Source organism: Lissotriton helveticus, chromosome 6 (genome assembly GCF_964261635.1).
Source record: "Lissotriton helveticus chromosome 6, aLisHel1.1, whole genome shotgun sequence".
NCBI lineage: Eukaryota > Metazoa > Chordata > Amphibia > Caudata > Salamandridae > Lissotriton > Lissotriton helveticus.
The window spans coordinates 786,231,729-786,252,969 of record NC_136067.1 but is presented as its reverse complement, the minus strand read 5'-3'; positions in this window follow the sequence as shown (position 1 = coordinate 786,252,969).

The following is a 21,241-nucleotide window of genomic DNA, read 5'->3' as shown; positions in this document are numbered from 1 at the left end:
TCGTCCCCATATTAAACAGCTCTAACTGACATGCTCCCAAGTTATGTGGGTTAACACTACTGTGTCTCCTCTATGCGGACGATATAGTCCAAATCAGCCACACACAAGTAGGCTTGCAACATCTTGTGAAACCTATGCAGGACTATTCTAAAGTAAATGAACTAACCATAAATCTTGAGAAAACAAGGACTATGAAGTTTAGCACAAACAGTAAAAAACAGGCAGCCTAGTTTTGGGGCAGAAACCATATTGAGGATACGTCAGAAAATACGTCAAAAAATAAATATCTAGGGGTGAAGATTGACAAAGGCGGCCACCTCATTTCACAAGGCAAAGGTCTTCCTTTAGCAATCTCTGTAAAATCATTAAACAGTAAATTAACTGGTCCATCACTCCTGCCTTTGGCACAAGTGATACTTGCCAAACTTCTGCCAACAATTGCTTGCAGAAGTAAAGTGCAGAGAGGAAGAGATGCAAAAACTCTTGAGAACACAGTTATAGCTGCATACAGGATTATTCTTGGTCTGTCCAAACATACTTCTCCAGCGCAAATCAGGCTAGAATTTGGTGTTCAGAAACAGTCTTTGGCAAGACAAGGGGCATACATAATTACCTGCGGAAATCCAACCAAGGAACTCTAAAGAACTCTAAACGAATATCTATGGAAGGAGTTACAGCAACAATCCACCTCACCAGCTGCCAAATACCTCAAAAGCAGTCAGGCCAATACTGGCCTAAACCAACTCTGGGATACTCCTATAAACAACGCAACACTAAAAAAATGGGTCTGGAAGACAGTTAAATACCTCTAGTGGGTCGAGGATAAGGCATCCCTTTCGAAAAGGTCACATGACTGGATGACCCTGAACACGTACTCTTCACCAGCACCTCAGAATTATCTTGACTTGGGTTACACCAAAACTACTAAAATGAAGTTCCTGAAGTACAGACTTGGCTTGTTACCCTGTATTCAGTATTGTCCGCATTGGCTAAAGAAAAACGCTGGCTCCTCCTGCCGTCTATGCGGTTCAGCGCCAGAAGATCTGCTGCATCTGTTATGTACCTGTAAAGAACTCTTGGAAGAACAAAAGCTATTGCTAAAACGCCATTTCAATCAATGTGGGTTTCTCTTCAGAAGACAAGCAGTTTTTGCCTGTTTTGCACCTAATGACCCACAGTTACACTGCAGCCTGGTGAAGTTCATGAGGGTGGTGGAAAAGAAAATGCCAACGCCAGAATTATAATCTATTACCAGACAGCATCCAAATAAAACAGCAACTCTATTATGGATAAATGAGGACGGTCCTTTTCCTTGTTCCCACTGGGCTTAACACCAAGCACTTTATAAAAACTTTCAAGTACTCTAAACATTTAGGGGCCGATTCTGATTTCGGCCGGAATGGCTCCGGCCCGTGTTCGGAGCCCTTCCGACCGAATCGGTCACTGTCGGCCGCATTACTTTCCGACCGAGCCCATCGGAATGGCTCGGTCGGAAAGGAATCCGACTCGGATTTCCGGATTGCGGACAACAGGCTCGGAGAGCCTGTCCGCAGTCCGGATATCCCTCAGTACTCCCCCGGTCGCCTCTTTGCGACCTAGGAAGTATGATGGCAGCTTTTCACTGCCTTTTCCTGCCGGTATGTCCGGCACAAAAAGGCAGTCGGAAGCTGTCTCTGGGGGCCCCCAGCAGGGCCCCCATGGGTGTGATGCAGCCAGATGGCGGCCTGGGGGCACCTATGGTGCCCCTCCGTTGATCCCTGCACCCGGTGGCAGGCACCTTGAGGTGCCGGCCACAGGGTTCAGGGATGAACTGCACCCCTGCTTTCTACAATGCAGGCATTCATTCCGCTCGGAATGCATGCTTGCATTGTAAAGTATACAAATGCGACCCAACCGTGTTCGGTCGCATCTTACTAGCAGGGCTGTAACCGACGACAGCAGGTCAGTCGGTTACAGCTCCTGGCCGATGTCGGACGGACTCAGGTCCGTCCGACATCGGAATAGGCCCCATAGAAGCAACTTTATTGATCTCTGGCATAAGATGTGATGAGAAGTAGTGGATTTTAACTAAATAACTCGACCACTAACAGCATGATCTGAAACAAAAAATTGCTTGGCAAGTGGAATGTCTATTAAGTCACAGTACTGATTTTAACAAGAAAAAAAGACGTACATTTGGAAACATCTTTTAATATTGTATGCAGAATTGTTTTAACTTGATGTTTTTGTATTGTGATGTTTTATATGAACTATGCAAATACACTTACTTACTTACTTGCAGCTGTTGTTATAGACCTTAAAAATCGCTTGGATTTCGGTCAACGAAAACAATTATGTTTTAGGATTAGGCATGCCTATAGAAATGTACTATTTATTTACTCTAGGAAAGACATTTTTATGAGTTTCCAAATGGTGTGAATCATAAATGTATGACTCAATAAGTCACAGATTCTTATGACTCAGACTCATCAATATTTTGTGTGCACATCTTCGTTCTAATTTAAACATTAAAAAGTTGTCCCGAACTATTAAATGTACCAAAGAAAAGAGAGATTTATGTACGAAAAAACATGAAATAATTATAGCGTAAAATGCATTAACAGTAATTAGTGGGTTATTACAGGTGATTGTTGACATGAAAACGGCATAATTAAGGAACGTGAAGGCCATGGTTTATGCTATAATTGTGCAGTACGCCAACATTTGGCAGTGCATAAACTTTGAATGCTAAGTCTTGGAATATGAACATGAAAAAAAGTAGATGGGTCACTATTTTTTTCAGGCCAATTATCTGTCGCTATTTTGTGGCTTCTGTCCTCGTCTTCATCATCTGTCTCTCCTGAGGTTATTTGAAGTCAAGAAACGCCTGGCCGTTTTACTGTAGGTGCGAGGGCTAATTTAAAAGTTATATTATTTTTTTTATTCGTTCTTGACAGAGTTCCTTTGCGGATTAATTTGACAGCCATGTTAAAATGTTAATAAGCTGGAAATGTTCCAATAAAATGAATTTTAAAAGCTTCCTTTCTTCGGTGGCCCAGGTTGCTAAGCTGCCGCGTCGGGTTGTGAGCAGGTGACATTAAATGGCGTTTGACAGTGTGGAAGTGTTCACTGCCTTCACTGCTCATCGCAACCCTGCCAGATCATGGAGAAAGTGCTAATTGGCCGGTTTTCTAATGAGAGCTGAGTGACGTCTCTGTACGACGCCGTGCTTTTGGGAGGGAGGGGTGGGGGGGAGTGAGCAGACCAATAAACCAAGTAGAGTGTGAAAAAGGCCGCTTTAATGAAACAGGTGCACATTTACACAACGAATCCTCGGCAAACGCCTAACAATCTAAAACTTTCCCAATTGTTTGAATTGTTTTTCCAACCCCCAAAACACCCACCCCCGCCCCTCACCCTCAGTCAAACCCGCCCCCACCCGTACATACCCCATCACATATTAAAACCATACAACAGCCCCATTACAACCTTATAACTTCAACAGGCCCCAAAACCATATCTCAAAACCCCACTTACAGCCAAAGCCCGACCAGATCCCCCAGCCTATGCCTCCAAACCCGAATTCCACCTGCACAACTTCCCCTGACAAAATCCACATTCCAAAATCTCAACTCCCCTCGTGCCCAAAATTGGCAAATCAAAATAATCCGCACCGCACCTGTTCCAAGCGACAATGACAGAACAATAATAAAAAACCCCCATGTCCACCTGTACCAAACAGCTGCGCCCAACAAAAGGAAAAAAGGGGGCAAAATAGCAAGCATCAGCAAAAAACCCATGAGATGAACCAAGGCAAAGGAGGAAAAACCATAAGGGAGGGAGGGAGGGACAAAAACTCGCTATTCTAACACCCGGCCACCAGGTCACCTAAGCCTAAAATGGTGGCCGGGGGGAGGAGCCCAAGCCCTTTATAGGCTGGGCTCCTCCACAACCAAAAATAGCCCAAAAGAAGCCCAAACCCCTGGCCTGCTTCAAAATGGCCCCCACCCGACCCTCCCAAACAGCCCGGGGGGGGGGACCTCCCAGGGGTCGGCTGCCCCCCCCCCAAGCCCCCCTTGGGAGGGAGGGGTGGGGGGGAGTGAGCAGACCAATAAACCAAGTAGAGTGTGAAAAAGGCCGCTTTAATGAAACAGGTGCACATTTACACAACGAATCCTCGGCAAACGCCTAACAATCTAAAACTTTCCCAATTGTTTGAATTGTTTTTCCAACCCCCAAAACACCCACCCCCGCCCCTCACCCTCAGTCAAACCCGCCCCCACCCGTACATACCCCATCACATATTAAAACCATACAACAGCCCCATTACAACCTTATAACTTCAACAGGCCCCAAAACCATATCTCAAAACCCCACTTACAGCCAAAGCCCGACCAGATCCCCCAGCCTATGCCTCCAAACCCGAATTCCACCTGCACAACTTCCCCTGACAAAATCCACATTCCAAAATCTCAACTCCCCTCGTGCCCAAAATTGGCAAATCAAAATAATCCGCCACCCAGAAAGCAGTGGGAGAGGACAACGAAACCCACCTTTCTGCCCCCCCAAACAGCCAACCAAACCTGTGAAAACGAGGGGCAAACGAGTACACTAAACCAACGCATTCCTGACCGTCAAACAGCGGGACAAAACCTCCCGAATCTCCAAAAGATACAAGTCCATCCCCATCCGGGATAAATGAACCCCATCACTGTGGAAAAAAGGCACAGCATCATACCGGATGTCACTATGAACAATCCGTCCAAACCCCAAGTCCCGACAAAACCGAGACACCTCAAGATTAATCTTCCTGCGGGACTTGTCATTAGCTTTAGGCTTTAATGCATTGCGCCAGCACCTCCTTGGGATCAATTCAGTCCACAGGACGTGGCACCCAGCCCATTGCCGGTGTAACAAGGAAAGATCCTTTTTCATGGTCCGCAGAAGAACAACACCCTTAACTGAACACAGGTCATTCTCTCCAAGATGTAAAACCAAAATATCCGGACAAACCCCTCCCACCAACCACGAGTTAAGAGCCGGAATAAGATCCTTCCACAACATACCCCCCCGTCCCTTCCAAACAACATTAAATAAACGTTCATTAAAGCCAAGCATAGCACCAAAGTAACTCAAACGAGCTTGAAGCTGAGCTCTTTTAACGAAGGAGTGCCCCACAATCCATATCGTCAGGACAGCGGAACGAGGACCAGCCACAGAACCTGCAAGAAAAAGAAGTATCAGAAAGGCAAAACAGAAGAAGACGCTGGCGCATCCCCAACCGCACCTCGGACATAGCGCTGAAAGCAGTTTGAAGTCCAGCGCCCCAAATGCATAATGTCCTCCCGTGACCAACCCCTGTGAAAGGCCTCAGTGGCAGCTCCAATTCGAAAAGAATGTGTGCCATAACGAGACTCATCCAAGCCAAGATGACGCAGCGCTTTTCGCAACACCATGCGCAATTAGTATGTAGTGACCACAGAACCATCCAAGTGTTGAAAAACATTATGTTCCAAAACACCACCCGAAAGCTCCCACCAGCAGCGCGCCCAGCGCAAAGGGCAAGTCTCCACGGAAGAAACAGCTTCCAGCCAAATACCCTTGCCTTTATGTCTCTGATCCGTTTTGGAATGAGAAAGCCAAATATGAACTCCTCTACCAGACAAACGAACATCACCCCACAGAACTCCCTTGGAACACCGATTACCCAACAACTCGGACACCCTAAAGGCGCCAAAAAACATCCAAACCATCAAGGTGGCAAACAGGCAAGCTTCAGCCCTGTCCCTACACACTTCCGGCAAAATCGACACCACACTAGCCAACCTCTGCCAAGACAAAGGAGACCTCACCGCCGGAACACCACCCCGCTCCCGAGCCCACCCTTCTAACATTCTCCTGCCCAATTCCCCCGCAGATGGTGAGTAACCCCAGAACAATTTACCCATAAAGGAAACACCCGCCAACTTCCCAGCAATAGTAACTCTGGATAAACCCCTGTCCATCAAACCCAACATAAACTGAACCACATCCTCTGATCTTTGCCACGACAGGTCCCTTTTGACAGCTCCAGAAGCCAAAAATTCTTTCCATGCCAACTCATACGCTGTTCTTGTGGAAGTCGCCAAGGACCCTACCACCAGCTGAAAGACCCTGTGTTGCCTACCGTCCACAGATGTTCCGGCATGGGAGTCGGCGTCTCGTCTGCCTCCAAAGCTAGCCCACGGAATCTCTCCCACTGTGAACGAGACAAAGCATCCGCAATGTCATTGTCCACACCAGGAATGTGTAGGGCCCTAAAGCAAATATCAAATCTAAGGCATCCTAACACAAAGACCCTGAGCAGCTTCAGAACTTGCACGTCCTTGGCAGATTGTCTATTGATCACCTGGACCACAGCCAAATTGTCAATCCTGAAAAGAACCTTCTTGTGCGCCAAATCCTGGCCCCACAACGTTACTGCCACAACAACCGGGAACAGTTCCAAAAAGGCAATGCTCCGGCCACCATTCCTCCAAGCCTCGGGCCACCGCTGAGCACACCACTTCCCTTGCCAATACAGGCCAAAACCATCACTACCAGCCGCATCAGAAAAGATCTGCACATCCCACATCCAATCCACTTCCCTATGTAGAGGAACTCCATTAAAAGAATGCAGAAAGGTGACCCACATACGCAAATCCTCTTTGACACCCGCCGACAGCCGAACCCGATGATGTGGCAAGTAACGACCAGACAGAGCCCTGCCTAGTCGCCTACAGAAAGTCCTGCCCGCCCTGACCACCCGACATGCAAAATTAAGGTGACCCAGTAAGACCTGCACTTCCCGCACCATGACTTTCTTTTTAGGCAACATTTGTTCAACCAACTCCAACATGTTCCTTTTCTTATCCAGGGGTAAACGAGCCTGCATGGACTGAGAGTCAAGTTCAATGCCCAAAAAAGACATGGTCGCGCAAGGACCCATGGTCTTCTCCGGAGCCAAAGGAACCCCCAAATGAACCATAAGGGACTGGAACTGAACCAAAGCATTCTGGCAGTCTAAAGAATCAGCAGCACCCACAAAAAAGAAATCGTCCAGATAGTGAGTGACCAAAGTGTGACCAGATTGCTGTGTGAAGAACCATTGTAAGAACGTACTGAACGTTTCAAACAACGCACATGACATGGAACAACCCATTGGCAGTGCTTTGTCCACGTACCACTTCCCAAGGAATTGGATACCCAGAAGAGGCCAATCTTCAGGATGGACTGGAAGCAGTCGAAATGCGGATTTAATATCGCATTTTGCCATTAGAGCCGAAGGTCCCGCAGCCACTACCAAAGACATGGCCACATCGACGGAAGAGTATGAAACAGAAGCTGCTTCATCATCAATAAAGTCATTCACAGAACTACCCTCAGGCCACGACAAGTGTTGGATAAGCCGAAATTGCCCCGGGTCTTTCTTGGGAACCACCCCAATTGGTGAAATAATTAACTCTTCCAGAGGCCAATCATCAAAAGGACCTGCCATTCTGCCTTCACACACCTCCTTGTTCAACTTCTCCTGGACTATATCCTTATGTTCATCTGCTGACTTAAGATTCTTTGACCACCTCCTCACACGAGGCCCCACATAACCCAGATGAAAACCATCTCTGAAACCAGACACCAGAAACTCTCTCAACTCAGCAGACCCATACCCGTGTAGCGCCTCAGACAAATGGAGCACATTAACCGGCGTATGAGCCTTTGGGCCCAACACCTGATGAACCTCTCCCTCCCCTGGAAGCCTGAGGTGTCTGTGAAGTGGCCTGATGTGTTGAACCCTGCTGTGACCACTGTTGCCCACCCGGAGGTCTGAGTCCCCAACATCTAGAAAGCGGGTGGCTCTTTTTCCCACACTGTGAACATTCATGTCGGAACTTACAAAACTCTCTAGTGCATGTCCCTCGATTGAAGTCCCAGCATGTCCCAACATTAGCCTGTGCTGATGTACCTGACCCCACCCCTCCCCGGGTGGGTCGCGCTTGAAAGGGGCGGTAAAGTAAAGGCAAACCACTGGCTGTAAAGATCGTTTTACCACTAGAAGCCGCTCCCATGGTGTGTTGCCAAAGGTCTGTGTCTAATTCCCCCCACTTCGCCTCAGGGTCCCAAGCCATACGGGCCCTAAACTCCTCATCATACTGCGCCCAAGCAAAGTCATTTCTAGTGATTTGAGCTTTACGAATCACATCCATGTATTTGAACAACGAAACGCAGCGCTCAGGAAACTTCTCACAGTATACACTGGCGTATATTAAAAACGCCGCCGTCCAATTTTCGATGGTCAGGGGGACTTTAGGCCGCTTAGCCAATTCGTATTCCTCTTCTTTGGACCCCTCTTTAGCACGTACTTCCCTATGTAACAACTTTAGGAGTTCCACAAACTCACCATTCCAAATTTTCTCCTTAGTGCTCAACATTAGATGAGCTCCCAACGGCTTAGTGACGCCCATATAGGGCAACTTCTTGATTTTCAACTCCTTACTATGTACAACCTTACCTGTGTCAGTTCCGACAGTAGAAGTCCCACTGTCAACCTTAGCCGCCACTCCCTTGTCAACCCCATCGGTACCAACACCCTGGTCTTTAACATAGCGACCCTTGTGTAACCTACCCCCAGACCCCGTGGAGACTAAATCTTCCCCAGACCCCACAGATACCATTTGAACCTGAGGCTGCACCTTCTCACCTGGACGTAACAAAGGAGGCTGACTCGGCTCCGTTCTCCACTCCACATGGGAAACATCATCCGCCGTCCGAGGAGCCCTCACTGAGGGGCCGAGCGCTCGTGGCCTGGACCGTTCAGCTCTCCCACGCACCACCGGTGCCTGTAAAGAACTAAGAGACACATGAGACTGCCCCCCCTTAGACACAGTATCCCGCACTTCGCCCTCCTCAGGGCTATCCTCATCATAGTCAAGAATTAACGATTCATCCAACTGAGAGGGGGCAGGTAACACCACTTCCTTCCGGACCTCTTCAAGGGTCAGTGAACGATCACGGGCCTTACCAACCCTGACATGAGAGCGAGGCGGGGAGGCAGACTGTACCCGCCTGTATGCCCCACCATCATTACCAATCCCAACACCTGTCACCGGCAAGAAATTCTGAAGACCTTGCGGAGTAAAAGCAGTCGCGCCGGACCTGCTCTTGGAAACTGCGCTGTAATCCCTCGGTGGAGCCAGTGAGATCGCACGTGACCTGCTAAAACCAGCTGCGCCGACATCCCTCGTTGGGGCCACTGAGGTCGCGCTTAACCTGCTTGTAGTGGCCACGACGGGATCCCTCGTTGTGACGGGACGTGCCGCGCAAGGCTCCACCCTCTTTTCACCTTGGCGCAAATGGGCTGCCTTCCGCCCTACCAAGTCCGCTGCTCCCGACTGCTCCCTATCCTGAAAAGAAAAAGGCCGGACTGATGTGCCAGGGTCCAAACTGCCTAAAGAACCAGCCGCTGGGAACACGTCCCCAGTTACCCTACCAAAAACCTGACTGCCCCCCTGAAAATCAACTGGAACCGGCCGCTTACTCTTAAGAGCCGCGCTCAAACGAAGCGGAGGGGGGGAAGGGGCACAAACTTCCTCATCACTGCTGCCGTCAAACAAAGCCAGAATTAACTCTGACGCCGTACCCGGAACCTGAGAACCCAATGCCACGCCGTCCCGTGGCGCCCCCTCCGAAATACCTGCCGCCCTATTCAGACCGCCAACCTGTAGTCCCGGGAAATGCACCACGCCAGACCTCGAACCCACCTCACCATGAGCTACCCCAGTACCCAACTGTGTTGCATCACGCAGCCCCTCAGCCCAAGAAGGGAAAACATCCAGACCCCCAAAAGACCGAACCCTAACCCCCGAGGGAGCCCCACCAAAATCGGCCCCCCCCATGGAAGATCCCACCATCCCCCTATCAGTAGACACAGAAAAAGAAGGAACCTGAGGAAAAACACCTTCCCCACCACCTACCCTTGATCGCAAATTGGGAGAAACATCATGCCCCCCAGTCTGCGCCCATTCACCCTCCCCTACAGAACCACTACACACAGAAAAAACCTCTCCCCCAACAGATAAAGGGGGGGAAAACAACAGGGGGCTAACAGGCACCTCAGGGGCCACTGCTACATCAACACCCTCTGACCTAGAACCAACCCCCTGCACAGATGAAAAGGAAACTCCATGTGGCCGGGAAGGATTGAAAAGACACCCTCCCATTGCTTCTCCCGGAGCATGAAAAACATATTGAGCAGGAACATCCTGAAGGGAGTCCACAGAAGCATGCCCCTGTTCATCACCCCCGCTCTGACAGGGCACAGTAGGCAGCGCCTCGCGCTCCAAAAATGCCTCCGCCCCTCCCCCCACAGCGACGTCACCAACCGCCACTGCAGAGGTCGAGGCAGAGCGCCGTGCACCTCCACGCTGAATGGAAGCCCTACGACCTTGCTGCGAAGGGGCCGAAACGGCCCTCTCCCTAAAAGTCAACATATTCAATTCGTGTGGCGCATCTCGCATTGAAGCACCATCCAACGGCCCACCCACGATGCTCCCGCCCAAACCAACAGCCGCCGAGGGCCCAGAACCCCTCCCCCGCTGTGCCTTCACCGCCGGGGCCGCTCTGCGAGAACGAGAGCGGCCCCGCTCACTTACCGCGTCATTCCGCCTCCGCTTCGGCGACAAACAAGCCGCCACCACCGCTGACACTCCCGCCGACGCACGGCGCTGGGGCCTCGACTGCTCGGCCTGCCGGTCCCCAATCACCAAGTCAAGGCGGCCTGCTTCGCTAAGGAGGCGAATCGCCTCTAAAACGCGATAATCCTCAGCTGCCATCTGAGATTAACGACGTCTGACGGGAAATAAGCAATTAATGACAAATTCCCTACACAAAAACTCACTAAACTAACCACACAAAAACTCGCTATTCTAACACCCGGCCACCAGGTCACCTAAGCCTAAAATGGTGGCCGGGGGGAGGAGCCCAAGCCCTTTATAGGCTGGGCTCCTCCACAACCAAAAATAGCCCAAAAGAAGCCCAAACCCCTGGCCTGCTTCAAAATGGCCCCCACCCGACCCTCCCAAACAGCCCGGGGGGGGGGACCTCCCAGGGGTCGGCTGCCCCCCCCCAAGCCCCCCATCTGAGGTTACTCCTCTTTCATTCTGAAAGTAAGAAAAAGGCGGAAGTAAATAGCACAGAGCAGCAGGGAGCTGGCTTATGACATGTCCTCTCCTTGTAGGCATCACTGGGGCTCCGAGCTGTCAACGGGGGGGCTTTGTTTTACTAGCGACGACACCACTAAAGCGGACTCGTCGACATGTGGAAGGGATTGAAAGGTCTGTAAAAGGAGCACCGAGCACATGACAGTTGACTGGATTAAGAGTGGTGATGCCTCTGCTAGGGCCATGCATAAACAAGTGCACTCCAGTCATATTAAGTGTCTTTCCCTGGCAGAAATTGGGAGAGTGCATCACATAGGTATTACAAATATAGAGAAAAGGAATCTATGCAGGCCAAACACTTCGCATTCTACAATTGCGGGAGTTTGGCTTAAGTACTGTTGGGCATCTTAACACACCTCTAGGGATTCAGACACCAATTCCCAACTTTGGGATAATTCTACGGAAGTGCATTTTCAACTGTGTACTAAGGGATTTTGCGATTTGAGCCAATCATAACTCCCACAATTTTTATATTTCGATGTTTGAGTTGGTACGCTTATATGTATATCAATGGTTGTTGTTCATGGAACCCAAAATCAACAAGGGGTCTCTTACCACAGTATCTAATTGATGAACCTTCAAGTGTGCTTAAAACAAGTTATCAATTTCTGCTAAACGTGAAGTAGATTTGTCATTTATTTAAAATCAGTAGGAGGGTGTTTCAATGCTATGGTTGTCAAGGAAAAAAATGATAACTGCAGGACTCTGGTTAGTGTTTGAAATTGTTTGCTTACAAAGTGGAGATTGCGAGAAATTGGATTCTGCTTGACTGGGGTGTGAGCCCTGGTCAAGCAGCAACCACAATCCTAGTCAGGGTAAGGTAGGGGCAAACCCTAAATTAACCTGTTCTCACCCTCTGGTAGCTTGGCACAGAGCAGTCAGGTTTAATCTAGAGCCAATGTGTAAAGTATTTGTGAAGCATTCAAACAGTAAAACAGTGAAACACCACACAAAAAGGATCTCACATCAGGTAAGAAATACAGAACTTACTTTGATAAATGAAACAAGACAAAAAGACAAAATTCCAATGTGCAGAACTGGAGTTATTGAAGATTAAAGTTTATATTCGGAAATGGCTGCGAAAAGCACAAAGCGCTAATGGGGATATCTGGTTGCACCAGACAGGGACAAAGTCACAAGCTCAGGCCGAGCGCGATGGAGTGCAGGCTGGCTACAGGGACCCATTTAGGCCTGCTGAACAGAGCACCTTAAATCCATGTTGAGGAGTGTTGTGTGGATTTTTGAAGAAAAAGCATTGTACAGCCAAGGCGATGTGTTGGTTCCGTGATATGACAAGGTTGTGGTGCGAGGTCCTGTTGCTTCGACATCAAGGATCCAGTCGACGGGGCTTGTGATGCACAGTCCTTGGGGGCCACCTACCCCTCCTGTTATCTCCAGCAAATCCCACATAGGGGGATTGCTAAGAGGTCTTTGGAGGCCATGACTCCTTTCTCCACCACTCTGCAAATGTGGCTCCTGGTGCACTACTGTTTGGGGGATGAAGTTCCCCCTGACTGCTGAGTTCTCTTGGGGGCCAAGAACTCCTATTGTTGCCACCAGAAAGTCCCCCACCGCGGGACTGCTGAGACCTCATTGGAGGCCCTGCCCCCTTTCCCAACCACTCTGTAAATGCAACTCCTGGCGCACCACTGGTTAGGGGATGAAGTCCACTTGGCTGCTGAGGGATTCTTGGGGGCCAAGAACTCCTATGGTTTCCACTCATAAGCGCCCCACAGCGGGACTGCTGAGACCTAGTCAGATGCCCTGCCCCCTTTCTCCACCTCTGTGCAAATGCGACTCCTGGCACACTACTATTTGGGGAGCAAGTCCCTTTGGCTGCTGAGTGTCCTAGGGTGCCAGAAACCTCCATTGTTGCCACCAGTAAGACCCCGACAGTGGGATTGCTGATACCTCGTCAGAGGCCCGCCCCCTTTCTGAACCATTCTGCAAATGCGCCTCCTGGCTCACTCCAGGTTGAGAAATTAAGTCCCCTTGGTTGCATGGAGTTGTTGGGGTCCAAGATCTCTCATTACCACCACTAAGTTCCCCAAAGCAGGATTGCTGAGACCTCGTTGGAGGCCAAGCCCCTTTCTCAACCACTCTGCAAAGGGGCCTACTGGCAGACTACTGATTGGGGGATGGCTGTTGGGGGTCCTTCGGGCCAAGAACACCCATTTGTCCAGCAGTAAGTCCCCCACAGCAGGATTGCTGAGACCTCTTTAGATGCCTTGCCCCCTTTCTGTTCAACAAAACCCAGGACGGGACCTTTGCAGCCCCTCTCAATTTATAAAGATAGAGCCCAGGGAGGTGGTAGTGCCCGGGGCTCAAAGAACCTTAGGAGCGGTGGTCATCGGAGTATGCAACAAGAACCCGTAGAGGAGGATAGCTCATGTAAAATCGTAAAGGAGGTTATAACTGATCCTGAAGGCATGAAAGGTGGTGATGAGCGTGCACCTACTGAGACTACCACTAGCATAGGGGAGGGCATAGGAGAGGGCCTGAATACCGGCAAAGCAGATAGCCCGCAACCTATAATACCAAATGCTGCAGCAACTGGAGTTAAAAAAGCACCAGTATTAAACCAAGGAGCAGTTCCTAAAGATAAGGATAAGGGTAAGGATAAGGGTAAGGCTAAGGATGAAACTAATCCTTTCAAGACGCCTGGCTCTGCTACAACATCAGACTCTTATAGGAAAAAGCAGGAAAAAAACGTAAATATGCTAATCAGTCCAAGACGTTCTTCTCTTAATAAAACCTCGACTAAAAGGCTACAATATAGCAATGACAGTGACAGTGATGATAATGTATTGGTAGAGTGGGAGGAAAAGGAGAAGGGGGAAGAGGAACAGGAGGAGGATGAGACGGAATCATCGATCACCTCTTCGGCAGAATCAGAACCGGAGTTAGAGAACTTCTCAATGAGCGAATCCGAAGAGTATGAGACTCGCTCCATGCGTCTAGAGAAGGGGCAGAGTAGGGCGGTGAAAAGAAACAAATTCGAAACAAATTCGAAACCCAAAATTAAAATTCATAAGACTAGGGGAAGATCCCGCGTAAGAAACAGCAAGATAGGAACTTTGCCACAAAGGGGAGTATCGAAGATGCCCGATCAGGATAAGTCAGGTACAGACCCACAGAAGGATAGATTTGATCTTATACTCTCCACAATGCAACAGATACAAGGGGAAGCCCGGCTAGAGAGCCAAAGAGCCAAGCGGGCAAACAAGAAAATACAGAGATCTATCCAAAAAGTACAGGAAATGTGCGCTGAAGCCACAGGCAGATTGACCGAGGTTGAACAGAGGACTGGTAAAATGGAAGACGAGATGGCAAAGATGCAGGAATTTAGGCAGATGCAGGAGAAAACAGACTCTGACATACTCTGGAAGCTGGAAGACTTCGAAAATCGGCAGAGGAGAAATAATATAAGACTGCTTGGAGTGGAGGAAGGCAAGGAAGGAGGAGATATAAGAGCCTTTGTTGTAGATTTGCTGAAAGGCGCGTTTCCAGAGATTGACGCATGGGACTGGGACAAAGAGGTGCAACGTGCGCACAGATTTCCCCTCACACAGAAAAAGAGTAGTGCGGGCATAAGAGCAAGGGCAATCCTTGTCTACGTGGGAAACTATCTATTAAGAGAGGAAGTGATAATGAAGGCTAAACCCATGAAGAAACGAACTTATAAAGACATACCTTTTTTTGCTCGACCAGACTTTTGCCATACAACAGTTGAAAGAAGATGGCGGATGCGGCAACTCATAGTACCGTTTCAGAACATAGGCTGTGAGGTCTACTTATTATTTCCTTCCCGCCTCAAAGTAGGTTTTAATGGCCAGTTTAGAGTTTTCTTTTCTGGAATCACTGCGCAAGAGTATCTGACTTTTCTTCGAGAAGAGAGAACACATAGGGATCGGAATATACAATCTGATCGTATAGAAAGCTTAAAACAAGTAGCTCTTATTACATAGAAATAACTGAGCCTTTTTTCCTGAATAACATGAGTTAATTGTTGAAAATCATGTATTAAGGGGGAGTGGCTGGGGGAAACTCCCCTGGGGGGGTGCGGCTGTCACACATAGGTCAGGATTGACCTATTTGCCAGTAAGGGAAGGGGGGGGAGGGAAAAGGGGGTGTGGGGTGGCTCTTAGGGGGGGAACAGGGCACGGCAGGACATACAATAGAGAAATGGAGTTTAAAAAGGGCATTTTTAAGAAAGGGGGGAAAGGTGGAGTGGCAAAAACTTAAAGGAGGCAATATAAGAAAGAACGTCAATCGAGTATTGATAACACGTTGGATAATTAAATGGGTGGCACACATAAGAGACTTTAGGAGGGAAAAGAAATGTGACAATGTGTACAATGAGCGTTAGGGTTGCAACATGGAATCTATGTGGTCTAAATGATCCCCAAAAAAGAGCAAAAATTGTCTTAGCTCTGAAACAAATGAATCTGGATTTTGTATTTATACAGGAAACTCATATTATGATAACACAAGCACACCTCATGACTCAGTTGGGATTTCATCTCCTAGTACACTCAAGCCAAGGGGTTAAAAAAAGAGGGGTAGCTATCCTAGCTAGGAATAACAATATTTTGACCAGGAAGAAAGCACAGGATAAATGGGGAAGATGGGCAATGATTGAGTGCTTTATTGATGGGGAGTGGATAACGCTTGTAACTGTCTATGGCTCAACACAGGATGATCCTGAGATCTTTCAATTTTTAGATGTTGAGCTAGCAACATGGGCACCAAAAATTATATTGGGAGGCGACTTCAATATTAATGGAGCAGATGGATTAGGATTGGGTTCCTTTGGAAAATATAAAGGCAGAAAAAAGAAAGTAAACCAGGCATTACATAGTTTAGTTTTAAATAATGCTCTTTCAGATGTTTGGGGGAAAAAGAGAATGGATAATAAAGGCTTCACATATTATTCTGCTCCACATCGAATATGTGTAAGATTAGATAATTTTTTTATTTCAAGCACTATTATTGCAAATTCAAAGATCGAAAGGCTGCCTCGGATCCTTAGTGACCATAACCCCTTAGTACTCACTATGACAACAAAAACAAATACCAGACAATACACAAATTGGATTTTCGAAAGAGAACTATTGAAAGATGAACAATATATAGAATGTATGAACAAATGGATTAGGGATTTTTTTATTTTCAATAGGGACACAGCAGAAGTGGGAGTGGTCTGGGATACATTCAAAGCTGGAGTACGAGGGGAAACAAAGAGCTACAACTCTTATAAAAGGAAACAAGCTCAGTTGAGGAATTTAGAGTTAGCTGAGAAAGTCCTTAAGGCAGAGGAGAACCTAGAAAATAGCGTTTTGACGGGGAGGGATGTGGATAAGGCTTTGATAGAACTAGTGAAAGCAAAAGGTGAGGCAGAGGGTGAAATTGCTAGTAAGGCAGCAAACATTTATAATATTAAACGAGAGAAGTGTTATGAGTTAAGTGAGTCAGTAGGCAGAATTTTGGCTAGTCGGACAAGACAACAAGAAGCTGTCGGTATAGTTAGAGAAATTAGGGATACATCGGGCACGGTTCATTCAGAGTCGAATGAAATAAGGGAAGTATTTAGGACATTTTATGAGAACTTGTATGATGACGAACTAGAGGGGCGAGACTCTCAAAGAGATAATGAGGAAATGAAGGAGTATCTCCAAGAGATCCCTGTAGATATAATCGAGGAGGAGGAAGCAGATGGATTAGAGGGAGTGTTGCAGACAGAAGAAATTAAGGAGGCAATATGGAATCTGCCCTCTGGCAAAGCAGCAGGTCCCGATCAAATTCCTATAGAATTTTATAAAGTATTTTGGGACCTCCTGATAGAAGAAATAATGAAGGTTATGCAACTGGCACAGTTGGGCAAATCAGTACCTAAGACGTGGGGGGGTGCTGAGGTGGTTGTTATATTAAAAAAAGGGAAAAACCCGGAAGACCCAGGTTCATATAGGCCTATTACCTTACTCAACGCGGACGTAAAAGTTTTCTCCAAGGCACTGGCATCAAGGCTTGCAAGAGTTATCGATAAAACAGTCAGTAGTTGCCAACACGGCTATATACCAGGGAGAGGAACTACCCACCATATACGAAAAGTGATAACGTTACTCGATGTTACTTCAGCCACAGAAGACCCGATTGCAGTGATGTTACTTGATGCAGAAAAAGCATTCGATCGGGTCTCCTGGGGCTACCTTTGGCATGCTTTAGAAAGAATAGGTATTAAGCACGGTTTTATTAAAGCCCTGAAAACTCTTTATTTAAAACCGGTGGCAACTGTACGAGTGAATGGTGGAAATACGGCCCAATTCCAAATAAAAAGAGGTACTAGACAAGGGTGTCCTTGCTGACCGCTATTGTTTGCCATATATATGGACCCATTAATACGGAGTATAGAGGCATCCGAGACAATCGCACCCTTAACAACACTCATCGGGCAATGTAAAATTTTAGTTTATGCAGACGACATTGCTGTAATCTCTCCAAAACCCTCTGAATCTATAGAGCACCTTGAACTCGAGGCGATGAAATTTGGGAAGATATCAGGGTATAAATTAAATACATCTAAAACGCAGATAATAAAAAATTCATTCACTCCATGTGTAGACAATCGGGTGGTGCAGGAAGGTACGTATTTAGGGGTTATCATAATGCCAGATTTGGATAATTTAGTAGAAAGGAATATTAGACCTCTGATTAAGAAAGTAGAGAAAGACTTGGATAGATGGGACAATTTGCATATGTCATTAGTGGGGCGGACAAATATAGTAAAAATGTTGATACTCCCAAAATTTTTATATTTATTTAGAGCAATACCTTTATTATTTGATGTTAAAATATTTAAAAAACTAGAGTGTATAATAAATAGATTCACCTGGGCAAAGGGGAAAACAAGAAGGGCCCTTAGATTCATGACTCTGCCGAGAGAAAGGGGAGGCTGGGGAGTTCCAGATTTAAAATTTTATTACTGGGCGGCGGCTTTACAAAACATGATTGGTATGTTGGGCGGGGAAGAATCAGAAGAGTGGAGCAAATTTGGCTCACTAGCAATTTATGGATTAATCTTGGGAATGGAAGCGAAGGATGTCCTATTGAAATTTACAGAGGCTAGCTATTATAAGAGGACAAAATGTAAGACGCTCATAGCAGCATATGACATTTGGAAAAGCTTCTCTAAAAAAATAGGTTTGGGGAAATATAACGTGTACACTAGACTCACACATAACCAAAATCTTCCACAAGAGATTTTTTCGGGACCGATATTTGCGGAGTGAGAAAACAAGGGAATTAAAATTATAGGGGATGTAATGGGGGACCAGGCGATTCTTCAATTCTCAGATTTACAAACTAGATTTAACTTAGAAACCAGGCAATTCTTCAAATACTTACAAGTTAGGAGTTTCCTATTGAACAAAAAAGGAGGAGCTTTGGGATTCAAGCGTAATCCAATTATGGAGATAATCCAAGGCGGGGAAGATTGCACAATTAAAAGGCTTTATGCTGAACTGATAAAATTAAAGCGGGACGATTGCCAAAACTGGAGCGAAAAGTGGAAGGACAAGCTTAACATCAGTTGTGAAAGTTTTGGTATCTCTCTAGAAAAGGGTTATTCTCTGCTATGTTCAGCACCATTGCAGGCGCAACATTATAAAACGATATATCATTTATACTACACACCCGCTAAAATAGCACAATGGGGAGGTACAGTGGGTATTAAGTGCTATAGGTGTGGAAGCCTGGATGCCAATTTACAACATGTATTTGCTATGTGTCCTCATCTGGATTTACTAAAAAAAGAAATTGAATGTTTTATAAACAATATTCTAGGAACTGAAATTGTGCTAACTCCCGGAACTATATTATTAGGAGTCAATTTTGAGGACGCACGACCATATTGTGGGAGGGAATTTCTATTTGTTGCAGTATCTGTTTTGAGATTATGCATAGCCTCTGCATGGATTGACCCTATACCGCCTACTTTCCATAAATGGCTGGCTAAGGTATTATTAACATATAATGTGGAGAAAGAAATTTATGCAAGGAAGGGAAAAAAGGGGAGGAAGTTGGGCAAGATAATATGGGATCCAATAACGCGTTGGAAAGATAATTTAACAGTTTAAAACTGAGTTCTGCTTGAAATAGGGTTAAATGAGGTCCAGATATGATGTATAAATTTGTATGCTGGTTATAATCGGAGAGAGTTACTTTACTGTGTGGAAATCTTAGGAAAGGGTAATCTCGCTTGATTACACTCAGGCTATACAATCTGGAATAATATTTAGAATCAAATTATTTTACTTTTTCTTTTTTTTCTCTGTAACTGGAAGTTGCTTCCTTTATTATGCCTGCTGATGCTCTATTGGTTGTTTCTCTCAATGTAATGTAATGCATTATTTTTCTTTCTGTTATTAATATCGCCGTGCCCTGTACATAAGTGTAAAATATTTCAATAAAAAAATTTAAAAAAAAAAAGGAGCGGTGGTCCCATTCACCCACCTCTTTTTAAAAAACAATGCACCTGGAAATCGGCCCCAATCGGGGTTCATTTCAGAACAAGCGCAGAAGACCACACATGGTTTGTTTCTTTAATTTTCCTGCAAATTTGCAGATCCATCCACAAATTTGCAGCAAAATAAAAACAAAAAAATGTTTTTGATACCCAGCTGGGTCCCTTTGGCACCCCACCACCATATCTAGGGGATCAGGGAATTCCTACCCTGCCCCCTTTACTTTTCTTTTCTTATTTTTTTTGTGGGACTCGGCTCAAGCTAAGTCCCAAATGGCTGCCAAAACGGCCTGGGGGAAGTGTTGGCAGCCAATCAGAATATAGCTCCGGGACTGTGGGATCCGCTTCCCTGTAGATCTATTTTGTTTATCTCTAATACCTCTAAAATTACTAAATGGATTTACACCAAATCACAAAAAGCATGATCTCTGGAACAAAATCTAAATTTATGCCAAATTTGGTGGAATTCCGTTCAGTCATTTTTAAAGTACCAATGGGAAAATGCAATACATAGTTGTGTAATATCATGAATTTTCTTAATAGTCTCCCCTAGTTCTCCTTAGTAGTAGACTTAAGTTTAGCCTTATATAGACATATTTAATCATACTCCTCGCTGGTAACAAGAAAGGTGATACCTTATGTTAGCAAATTAAGGACATCTATAATTTGCCTTAGCAATTGAACAGAATAACTGATAGTAAATCAAATAGACAGCTAAACGTATTTCATCCATTAAGTGACATGCGTTGGGGCTTTTTCAAGGCTGAAATTAGTAGAATATGGTTATAATGACTCATCATAAAGCTGGACGTAGAGTGTTGCACACCATAAGTGAGTTCACAGCAAACAGTAATCATTTGCTGCATGTGCTACTTAAGATTATCATTGTAATTAAAATCATTGCTTATGTGTCAGTAAGAAGTGTCTATAATAATTTGAGTGTTAAAACCCATCCCTATCTAAATAAAACTATAAATGATTGGGAGATTTCTATGATTTTAACGAGCACCAGCTTGTTGTCAAAACTCCAATATTGTGTACCATTACCTCAAGGTAGAGAGGTCCTCATATTGGTTATTCCAATTTTCTGAAAAAAATTCCTATTGAATTCCCATCCATAGGGTAGATATAGTGGAAGTATTTATACCTTCTAGTGATAAAAATTGTATGAAATAACGTAGAGAGGCATTGACTACAAAATGGGATATGCTGATAAGTCATATTATGCTTGAAACTATGGGCCTGATTATGATGGCGGTCAGAGAGCTTCCGACCACCGACGCCGAGGGCAAGTGAACGTCTGACAATGTGTCAGCTGTACCGCCCACTCTATTATGATACGTCTGCCGTGCAGGAGGTCTTCAAATGTGTTTTCTAGTGGAGCTTGTGCTGCAGCCCTTTTCCTGGGCTGCAGCACAAGTTCCACTAGTGTGCCAGGGATGAGGTGGTACCTAACACATGGTGCATGAATGTGTGAGAGTGCACTGCATGTGAGTCCCTTTCAGTC